The following is an 11,839-nucleotide window of genomic DNA, read 5'->3' on the forward strand; positions in this document are numbered from 1 at the left end:
AATTATTTGTCCATTTACTACTGCTATGCTGCCTTGATTTCTGTAACTATAATATGTCTTGAGGTCAGTAGTATAGGTCCTTCAACTTATCTTTTTCAAAACTGTTTTGGCTATTCCAGGCTGCAATGCAGTGGCATGAACATGGCTCACTGCAGCCTGGAAGTGAGCCATGGCTCACTTGCAGCCTGAAGCAGTCCTTCCACCTCAGCCTCCCAAGTAGCTAGGGTTATGCACCACCACACCTGGCTAATTTTTAAAGTTTTTTTATAGAGACAGGAGTCTCACCATGTTGCCCAGGCTAGTCTCAAACTCCTAGGCTCAAGCAATCCTCCTGCCTTGACCTCCTAAATTGCTGAGATTACAGGCATGAGCCACTGCACCTGGCCCTTGCATTTTCATATAAATTTTATTTTATTTTATTTTTTTTTTTTTTTTTTTTTTGAGACGGAGTCTTGCTCTGTCGCCCAGGCTGGAGTGCAGTGGCGCAGTCTCGGCTCACTGCAAGCTCCGCCTCCCGGGTTCACGCCATTCTCCTGCCTCAGCCTCTCCGAGTAGCTGGGACTACAGGCGCCTGCCACTACGCCCGGCTAATTTTTTTGTATTTTTAGTAGAGACGGGGTCTCACCGTGGTCTCGATCTCCTGACCTCGTGATCCGCCCGCCTCGGCCTCCCAAAGTGCTGGGATTACAAGCGTGAGCCACCGCGCCCGGCCTCATATAAATTTTAGAACTGGCTCATCAACTTCTATGAAAATCCTGCTAGGATTTTTAGTGGAATGGCATTGGATCTATAGATCAATTCATGAATAATTAATATTTTAATATTGAGACTTCTGATTCATTAACATGTAGTCACAATACATACATCTAACAAAGGACAAAAATCCACAATATATTAAGAACCCTGTAATAGGCCGGGTGTGGTTGCTCACACCTGTAATCCCAGCAATTTGAGAGGCCGAGGCGGGTGGACACTTGAGGTCAGGAGTTCGAGACCAGCCTGGCCAACATGGCAAAATCCTGTCTCTACTAAAAATACAGGAAAATGGCCGGGCGCAGTGGCTCACGCCTATAATCCCAGCACTTTGGGAGGCCGAGGCAGGTGGATCTCCTGAGGTCAGGAGTTCAAGACCAGTCTGGCCAACCTGGTGAAACCCGGTCTCTACTAAAAATACAAAAATTAACCGGGTAGGCCGGGCGCGGTGGCTCACGCTTGTAATCCCAGCACTTTGGGAGGCCGAGGCGGGCGGATCAGGAGATCCGCGGTCAGGAGATCGAGACCACAGTGAAACCCCATCTCTACTAAAAAATACAAAAAATTAGCCGGGCGTGCTGGTGGGCGCCTGTAGTCCCAGCTACTCGGAGAGGCTGAGGCAGGAGAATGGCGTGAACCCAGGAGGCGAAGCTTGCAGTGAGCCGAGATTGCGCCACTGCACTCCAGCCTGGGCGACAGAGCGAGACTCCGTCTCAAAAAAAAAAAAAGAAAAATTAACCGGGCGTGGCGGCAGTCACCTCTAATCCCAGCTACTCTGGAGGCTGAGGCAGGAGAATCGCTTGAACCCGGGAGGCAGAGGTTGCAGTGAGCCAAGATCGCGCCATTGCACTCCAGCCTGGGGGACAAGAGTGAGACTTCCTCTCAAAAAAAAAAAAAAGAAAAAAAGAAAAAAAACAAGAAAAAACTAGCCGGGCGTGGTGGCAGGAGCCTGTAATCCCAGTTACAACGGAGGCTGAGCAGGAAAATCACTCAAACCCGGGAGGCAGAGGTTGCAATGATCTGAGATCGTGCCACTACACTCCAGCCTGGGCGACAGTGAGACTCTGTCTCAAAAAAAAACAAAACAAACAAACAAAAAACCCTGTAATAATAATAATAAAACAGAAATCCAATTTTTTTTTTTTTTTTTTTTTTGGAGACAGGGTCTCACTCTTGTCACCCAGGCTGGAGGGCAGTTGCAAGATCACAGCTCCTTAGCTCACTGCAGCCTCAACCTCCTGGGCTCAAGTAATCCTCCCAGCTCAGCCTCCCACTTACTCCCTAGTAAGTGGGACTACAGGCATGCAGCACCACCCCTGGCTAATTTTTTGTATTTTTTGTAGAGATGGGGTTTGGCCATGTTGCCCAGGCTGGCCAATATATTTTTCTCATTTTTTTTTTTCTTTTTTTCAGACGGATTCTTGCTCTGTCACCCAGGCTGGAGTGCAGTGGCGCAATCTCGGCTTACTGCAACCTCTGCTTCCCAGATTCAAGAGGTTCTCCTGCCTCAGCCTCCCGAGTAGCTGTGATTACAGGCTCCTGCTACCACGCCCAGCTAATTTTTGTATTTTTAGTAGAGACGAGGGTTTCACCTTGTTGGTCAGGCTGCTCTCAAACTCCTGCCTTCAGGGTGATCCACCTGCCTCTGCTTCCCAAAGTTCTGGGATTACAGGCATGAGCCACCACACCCAGCCTACAGGCCTTTTTTTCTTTTTCTTTTTCTTTTTCTTTTTTTTTTTTTTTCAGATGGAGTCTCGCTCTGTCACCCATGCTGGAGTGCAGTGGTGCGATCTAAGCTCACTGCAACCTCCACCTCCTGGGTTCAAGAGATTCTCCTGCCCCAGCCTCCCAAGTAGCTGGGACTACAGGCACGTGCCACCACACCTGGCTAATTTTTTGTATTTTTAGTAGAGACAGGGTTTTACCATGTTAGCCAGGATGGTTTCGATCTCCTGACCTGATGATCCACCTGCCTCGGCCTCCCAAAGTTCTGAGATTACGGGCATGAGTCACCGCGCCCGGCCCCCTTTTTTTCTTATTGTATATTTTGCTCTACGAATTCAGAGAAACTTCTCTAGTAACAAACTATAGAAATGATTCTTGAAAGTATAGTCTTGGCCAATATATTTTTTTAAAGAATTCAGTTGGCTTTATTGCAGTGTTTGTTTGTTTGTTTGTTTTTTGAGAGACGGAGTTTCGCTCTTGTTGCCCAGGCTGGAGTGCAATGGCATGATCTCAGCTCACCGCAACCTCCACCTCCCAGGTTCAAGTGATTCTCCTGCCTCAGCCTCCCTAGTAGCTGGGATTACAGGCATGTGCCACCACGCCAGGCTAATTTTATATTTTTAGTAGAGACAGGGTTTCTCCATATTGGTCAGGCTGGTCTCGAACTCCTGATCTCAGGTGATCCACCCGCCTCGGCCTCCCAAAGTGCTGGGATTACAGGCATGAGCCACCACGCCCGGCCTATTGCAGTTCTAGAATCAGACAATAATTCATTCCATAAAACAGAAAGTGTTCAATGGCCAATATTTTTTAAATGAGTAAACGAACTGACATTTTACCAAAGAAAATCTACAAATGGTCAATAAACATATGAAACATGCATAACATCACCAGTTTTTAGGGAAATACAAATTAAAACCACAAAGAGATACCAGTTCACATCCTCTACAATGTCTAAAATTAACAAGACTGACAAGGTCAGACGTGGTGGCTTATGCCTATAATTCCAGCACTTTGGGAGGCCAATGCAGACAAATCACCTGAGATCAGGAGGTCGAGACCAACCTGGCCAACATGGTAAAACCCCGTCTCTACTAAAAATACAAAAGTTAGCCAGGTGTGGTGGTGGGCACCTATAATCCCAGCTACAAAGGCTAAGGCAAGACAATCACTTGAACCCGGGATGGGGAGGTTGCAGTGAGCCAAGATTGCACTCCAGCCTGGGCAACAAGAGCAGGACTCTGTCTCAAAAATAAATAAATAAGGCCGGGCGCGGTGGCTCAAGCCTGTAATCCCAGCACTTTGGGAGGCCGAGGCAGGCGGATCACAAGTTCAGGAGATCGAGACCGTCCTGGCTAACATGGTGAAACCCCATCTCTACTAAAAATACAAAAAATTAGCCGGGCATGATGGCGGGCGCCTGTAGTCCCAGCTACTCGGAGAGGCTGAGGCAGGAGAATGGCGTGAACCCAGGAGGCGGAGCTTGCAGTGAGCCAAGATCGTGCCACTGCACTCCAGCCTGGGTGACAGAGCAAGACTCCGTCTCAAAAAAAAAAAAAAAAAGGGTACAACCCTTTTGAAAACAGCTTGACAATTGTTTATAAATTTAACATATACTTACTCTATCACCTAGCAATTTTTTTTTTTTTTTTTTTTTTTTTGAGACGGAGTCTTGCTCTATCACCCAGGCTGGAGTGCAGTGGCCCGATCTCGGCTCACTGCAAGCTCCGCCTCCCGGGTTCACGCCATTCTCCTGCCTCAGCCTCTCCGAGTAGCTGGGACTACAGGCGCCCGCCACCACGCCCGGCTAATTTTTTTGTATTTTTAGTAGAGACGGGGTTTCACTGTGGTCTCGATCTCCTGACCTCGTGATCCGCCCGCCTCGGCCTCCCAAAGTGCTGGGATTACAAGCGTGAGCCACCGCGCCCGGCATATCACCTAGCAATTTAACTCCTCGGTATTTACTCAAGAGAAATGAAAACATATATCCACAAAAAACTTTGTGTCTTTCTTTGAGACAGAGTCTCACTCTGTTGCCCAGGCTGGAATGCAGTAGTGTGATCACAGCTCATTGCACTCCCAACCTCCAGGATCAAGCAATCCTCCAGCCTCAGCCTCCCAAGTAGCTGTGACTGCAGGTGTGCGCCACCATGTCCAGCTAAATTTTCTTTTATTTTTAGTAGAGACAGGGTATTGCTATGTTGCTCAGGCTGGTCTGGAACTCCTGAGCTCAAACAATACACCCACCTCAGCCTCCCAAAATGCTAGGATTACAGGCCTGGGCCACTGTGCCCAGCACACACAAAAAACTATTGTATTAAAAATTTTATAACAGCTTTATTCATAATAACCAAAAACTAGAAACAACTCAAATTTCCATCAACAGATAAATAAGTAAACAAATTGATTATCAATGGACTACGTTCAGTAATAAAAAAAAGAATGGAGTTCTGGAGTTTGGCAATAAAAAGGAGTGAACTGCTGATATATCAACAATATAGACGAATGGCTGGGTGCAGTGGCTCAGGCCTGTAATCCCAACACTTTGGGAGGCTGAGGTGGAAGGATCACTTGAGCCCAGGAGTTCAAGACCAACGTGGGCAACACAGAGAAACCCCCTGGCCATCTCTATTAAAAAAAAAAAAAAAAGGAAAAAGCAATATAGATGAATCTCAAAACACATAATAAGCAAAAAAAGCCAGACATATATTAATACACAGTGTATGATTCCATTCTGTAGGACATTCTAGAACAGACAAAATTAATCTATGATGTGGTGGAATAAAGATTGCCCATCTTTGTCACTTTCCCCACAGAAAAGTGGAATTTATTTTTCCATCCTCTTGAATTTCTTCTAGGCTCTTGCCTGCTTTGGTCAGTAGAATACAGCTGAAGTGATGTTGTACCAGTTTTGGGTCTGGTCTTTACAAGCACTGGTAGCTTCAACTTTCTCCTTCTTGGTACCCACCCACCATGTTGTAAGGAAACCCAAACAGCCACATGGAAGACAGTTCTAGCTGAGCTCCCAGCCAAGAGCCTATCCCAACTCTCCAGCCATGTGAGTGAAGTAAATTCTCCAGCCCCAGTCAAGCTACCCCAGATGACCCACAAAGCAGACAAACTGATTCCACTAAACCATGACCAAATTGCAAAATCATGAGCAAATAAATGATTTTTATTCGTTATTTTTTTTTTTTTTTTTTGAGACAGAGTCTCGCGCTGCCCAGGCTAGAGTGCAATGGCGCAATCTCAGCTCACTGCAACCTCCGCCTCTCGGGTTCAAACGATTGTCCTCCCTCAGCCTCCCGAGTAGCTGGGCTTACAGGCACCTGCCACCACGCCCAGCTAATTTTTGTATTTTTAGTAGAGACAGGGTTTCACCATGTTGGCCAGGCTGGTCTTGAACTCCTGACCTCGTGATCCACCCACCTCGGCCTCCCAAAGTGCTGGGATCAAAGGCGTGAGCCACCGCGCTCAGCCAATGATTTTTATTCTTTTAAGCCACTGGGTTTTGGGGTGACAAAGCAATCTACAGATATAACAATCTATAACCAAAACATACGGGAGTAGAAATCACAACAGTATTACCTGTGGGAAGAGGCAGGATCAATGGCAAAGGGGCACAAGAGGACTTAGAGGTGACAGAAATGTTCTGTATCAGCTAGGCACAGTGGCTCACGCCTGTAATCCCAGCATTTTGGGAGGCTGAGGCTGGAGGATCACATAAGCCCAGGGGTCTGAGACCAGACTGGATGACATAGTGAGACCTCATCTCTGCAAAAAATAAAATTAGCCAGGTGTGGTGGCACACACCTGTAGTCCCAGCTACTGGGGAGGCTAAGGTGGGAGGATAACTTGAATCCAGGAGGTTGAGGCTACAGTGAGCTGAGATCACACCACTGCACCCCAGCCTGGGCAACACAGTTACACCCTGTCTCAAAAAAAAAAAAGTAATCTATCTTGATTAGGGTAATGGTTATACAAATGTATGCATTTATCAAAACTCTGAACTGTATACTTAAAATCTATATATTGTATATAAATTATGCCTTAATGAAGTTGATTTTTTAAAAAAGGCCAGGCGCAATGGCTCACACCTGTAATCCCAGCACTTTGGGAGGCCGAGGCGGGTGGATCACGAGGTCAGGAGATTGAGACCATCTGGCTAACATGGTGAAACCCCGTCTCTACTAAAAATACAAAAAAATTAGCGGGGCATGGTGGCGGGCGCCTGTAGTCCCAGCTACTCGGAGGCTGAGGCAGGAGAATGGCGTGAACCCGGGAGGCAGAGCTGGCAGTGAGCCGAGATCGCGCCACTGCACTCCAGCCTGGAGGACAGAGCGAAACTCCGTCTCAAAAAAAAAAGGGCCGGGCGCAGTAGCTCACGCCTGTAATCCCAACACTTTGGGAGGCCGAGGCGAGCGGATCAGGAGGTCAGGAATTCAAGACCAATCTGGCCAACATAGTGAAACCCCGTCTCTACTAAAAATTCAAAAAATTAGCCGGGTGTGGTGGTGTGCGCCTGTAATCCCAGCTACTCGGGAGCCTGAGTTAGGAGAATCGTGTGAACCGGGAAGGCGGAGGTTGCAGTGAGCAGAGATCGCGCCTTTGCACTCCAGCCCGGGGCGACAGTACAAGACTCTGTCTCAAAAAAACCAACCAACCAACCAACCTTTGGTGACTCTCCATTAGCTAGAGAATAAAAAGTAACCTCCATAGCTTCTTAGGAGACTCTTCACAAACACAAAGTCACCCCAGCCTGAATTCCCAAGATATTTCCTTCTTTTTTTTTTTTTTTTTGAGACAGAGTTTCGCTTTGTCACCCAGGCTCGAGTACAGTGGCTCGAACTCGGCTCACTGCAACCTCTGCCTCCCAGGTTCAAGCAATTCTCTGCCTCAGCCTCCCGAGTGGCTGGGATTACAGGTGCCCACCACCATGCCCAGCTAATTTTGGTATTTTTAGTAGAGACAGGATTTCACCATCTTGGCCAGGCTAGTTTTGAACTCCTTACCTTGTGATCCACCCGCCTGGGCCTCCCAAAGTGCTGGGATTACAGGCATGAGCCACCGAGCCCAGCCAATATTCCCTTCTTTACACTAAAACTAAACAAAATGATTTGAAGTTCCATATGGGCCCCGGCTTCTTGAGGTTGTTCTGTCTTCTTGGTATGTCACTCCTTCCGATCTCAGGCTGCTAAAAAGTCCTAGGCATCCTGTGACACCCACCTCTACCCACCCCTGTCCTGAGAGAGTCTTAGTCACCACCTCCTCTGGCTTGCAGAACACTTTGTGAATACTTTTATTATAATACTTACCAAGCATTGTATTGTATTGTATGGTAAGTTTTTGTTTACATGCTTCTCTCTTTCACTAGACCCTGACTTCCTTCAGCAAAGAGACAGCTTCTGATTCATCTTCGTCTCACCATAATGTAAGTACCCGGCAAGTAACAGATACTAGGTAAATGGTGAATGGATTACAGCACATTAGCCAGGGTCTCCTTTTGCTTCTCTCGTTACTCTACTGGCAAGTATTCTCCAGCCCTCTGTTGTATGGCTGTGTCCTAGGTCGCCATCCTCTGCCATTTCCTTTTCTCTTTCTGTTTCTCTTTCATTCCTCTAGGAGTCCTTGAAGGCTCACCTATCCTTGTGGCCGCAACCATTTCTCTCTCTGCAGATACTTCCAAAAGTTATACTAGATGTTAACTGAGCACCAAGGACACTACGTGAAAGGCTGGAGTACAAGCATCCAAAGGACTGAAGAATTTGAAGAGCACTGAATGTGGGAGATAGGAGAGAGGAAAGGAGTCAAATGTCTCCAAGAAACGAAGCCTGTGTGCCCTGGAGAATGAAGAAGCATCATCAAATCGGGGAGGCTGAAGGAGGAATCGGTTTTCAGAGAAAAACAATTTATGTTGTCTTAGCTGTGTTAGGTGGCATACCATTACATTCAAGTGGAGCTGTGTAATAGACAGAGATGACAAATTTTATTCATTTATGAATGCCTCCCAAAATAAATATATAGTTTTTACCCTCATGTCTCTTATTGGGGTGACAGACATAAATCAAAGAATTCCATAAATAAATATTAAAATACAATTTGTGATAAATGCTGCAAAGTGGTACATATTCATATGGAAGCATAAAGTAAAGAGAACTGACCCGCTTGAGGAAGCTGGCAGTGAGGGCTGAAGGTAAGAGCAAGAGTTGACTAGGAGACAAGACGGGGAAAGTTCTAGGCAGAAGGAACAGCATGTTCCAAAGCCAACAGCATAGAGACAGAAAGTAGATTAGTGATTGCCAGGAGGTGGTGGGGAGGAGAGAGGAAGAGGGGGTGCCTGCTCTTGGGTATGGAGTTTCTCTTGGAGGCAATGAAAATGCTCTGGAATGAGATAGTGGTAACAGTTGCACAACTTTGTGAACATACTAAAATCCACCGAATTGCATACTTTAAAGGGGTAAATTGTATGGTAAGCGAATTATATTTCAATTTTTAAAGATAAAGATAAATGCAAGTTAACAATAACCAGGAAAAAAAAAAATCATGCCACAGCACCTTCAGGAAACTAAAAGAAGGCCAGTGTGGTCCGGATGTGGTGGCTCACGCCTGTAAACCCAACACTTTGGGAGGCCGAGGTAGGTGGATCACTTGAGGTAAGAAGTTTGAGACCAGCCTGGCCAATGTGGCAAAACCCCATCTCTACTAAAAGTACAAAAATTAGCCGGTGTGGTGGCGGACACCTGTAATCCCAGCTACTCAGCAGGCTGAGGCAGGATAATTACTTGAACCCAGGAGGCAGAGATTGCAGTGAGCCAAGATCGCACCACTGCCCACCAGCCTGGGTGACAAAAGCGAGACTCTGTCTCAAAAAAAGAAAAAGGCTAGTGTGGCCAAAACAAGTATGATTGTTTTGATGTATGATTGTTTTGATGTATGATGAAGCTGATGTATGATGTATGATGATGTATGATGTATGATGAAGCTGAGGAAGTGAGAACAAAGAATGATGAAGGACAAGGCCAGGCACCGTGGCTTATGCCTATAATCCTAGTAATTTGAGAGGCCAAGGCATGCAGATCACCTAAGGTCAGGAGTTCAAGACCAGCCTGGCCAACATGGGGAAACCCTGGCTCTACTAAAAATACAAAAACTAGCTGGACGCAGTGGTGCATGCCTGTAGTCCCAGCTACTCGGGAAGCTGAGGCAGTAGAATCTCTTGAACCCAGGAGGCGGAGGTTGCAGTGAGCCGAGTTCGCACTACTGCACTCCAGCCTGGGCAATAAAGCAAGACTCTACCTCAAAAGAAAAAAAAAAAATTAGACGAGTGTGGTGGCAGGTGCCTGTAATCCCAGCTACTCGGGAGGCTGAGGCAGGAGACACTTGAACTCAGGAGGCGGAGGTTGCAGTGAGCTGAGATCACACCACTGCACTCCAGGCTGGGCAACAGAGCGAGACTCTGTCTTAAAAGAAAAAAAAAAGAGGCCGGGCGCGGTGGCTCACGCCTGTAATCCCAGCACTTTGGGAGGCCAAGGCGGGCGGATCACAAGGTCAGGAGATCGAGACCATCCTGGCTAAACTGGGTGAAACCCCGTCTCTACTAAAAATACAAAAAAATTAGCCGGGCGTGGTGGCGGGCGCCTGTAGTTCCAGCTACTTGGGAGGCTGAGGCAGGAGAATGGCGGGAACCCGGGAGCCGGAGCTTGCAGTGAGCAGAGATCACGCCATTGCACTCCAGCCTGGGCGACAGAGCGAGACTCCGTCTCAAAAAAAGAAAAAAAAAAAAAGAAAGATGAAGGATGAGTGTTCAGGAGACATTTAGAGATATAATAAGGCATGAGAAAAAGATCAAAGAGTATGAGTATAGAAATAAATCAGGGCCAGGAGCGATAGCTCATGCCTGTAATCCCAGCACTTTGGGAGGCCAAGGTCGGCAGATCATGAGGTCAAGAGTTCAAGACCAGCCTGGCCAACATGGTGAAACCTCATCTCTATTAAGAATACAAAAATTAGCTGGACATGGTGGTGTGTGCCTGTAACCCCAGCTACTCAGGAGGCTGAGACAGGTGAATTGCTTGAACCTAGGAGGTGGAGGTTGCAGTGAGCCAAGATCACGCCACTGCACTCCAGCCTAGGCTACAGAGCAAGACTCCATCTCAAAAAAAGAAAGAAAGAAATCAAAAAGTTGGCCATCAAACCTTTCTCCATGCCCACAGCTGAGGAGTGGAAAGAAAGAAATGGAGCCTCTAGAGGCATTAGACAAAGAGGCCACAGGATAGGAGAAGCAGCAGCACAGCAGACTTGCAGACAGGCCAAGAGAGGAGAGGATTTCTCATAGCAGATGATGGTCAGCAATATTGATCACAGCAAAGAGGCTAAGGAGAATAGAAATCAAGAAAAGTCCTTTGGAGCCATGTGCAGTGATGTGCATCTATAGTCCCATCTACTGGGGAGACTGAGGCAGGAGGATTGCTTGAGCCCAGGAGTTGGAGGCTGCAGTGAGCTGTAATTGTGGCTGTGAATAGCCACTGTACTCCAGCCTGGGCAATAAAGCAAGACCACATCTCTTAAACATTTTTTTAAGTTCTTTGAGTTTAGAGCTGGATGACCATAGGCACAGCTATGCGAGAGTGGGGTGTTGCAGGATGGGGCCAGATGGCAGAGGAATAATGAGAGAATGAGTCATGAAGACATGGAGGCACACAGTATTTGGCAGTAAAAGGAGAAGGAAAAAATGGGACAGTAGCTTAAAGAGAGTGAGGTCATATAGAGGCCTTTTCCAAATGGGAGAGACCTGAATGCGTGTGAGATGAAAACAAAGAGCCAGGACAAAGGAACCAATTTAAAATGTGAAGGAGAAAATAAATCATGCAATAAGTTCCCTTAAGGAGATAGGAGAAGATAGAATCAAGACACAGGTGGAGAGCGCCAATTTAGGAAATGACAGTTGGCTGGGCTCGGTGGCTCATGCCTATAATCCTAGCACTTTGGGAGGCTGGGGCGGGTGGATCACCTGAGGTCAGGGGTTCGAGACCAGCCTGGCCAACATGGCAAAACCCTGTCTCTACTAAAAATACAAAAGTTAGCCAGGCGTTGTGGTGGGCGCCTATAGTCCCAGCTACTTGGGAGGCTGAGGCAGAAGAATCACTTGAACCCGGGGAGGCGGAGGTTGCAGTGAGCCAAGATCACACCACTGCACTCCAACCTGGGTGACAGAGTGAGACTCCTTCTCAAAAAAAAAAGAGAAAGAAAAAAGAAAATAAGACAGTCATTTGCTCTGAAGTAGAAAGAGAAGAAGTGATGGGTAATGATGCAGGTATTTTTTAGGTGGAGAGGAATCTGTATAATGAAGTTCATGTCATTG

The 11,839-nt window shown here is 46.9% G+C and overlaps 1 pseudogene; it reads right to left on the reverse strand.

Moving 5' to 3' along the window:
• Positions 1-2,790: 2,790 nt before the first annotated feature.
• LOC116482841 (small nucleolar RNA U3) lies at positions 2,791-2,869 on the reverse strand (annotated as a pseudogene).
• Between the last annotated feature and the right edge of the window lie 8,970 nt (positions 2,870-11,839).

Source organism: Hylobates moloch, unplaced genomic scaffold, assembly GCF_009828535.3.
Source record: "Hylobates moloch isolate HMO894 unplaced genomic scaffold, HMol_V3 SCAFFOLD_14, whole genome shotgun sequence".
Lineage (NCBI taxonomy): Eukaryota > Metazoa > Chordata > Mammalia > Primates > Hylobatidae > Hylobates > Hylobates moloch.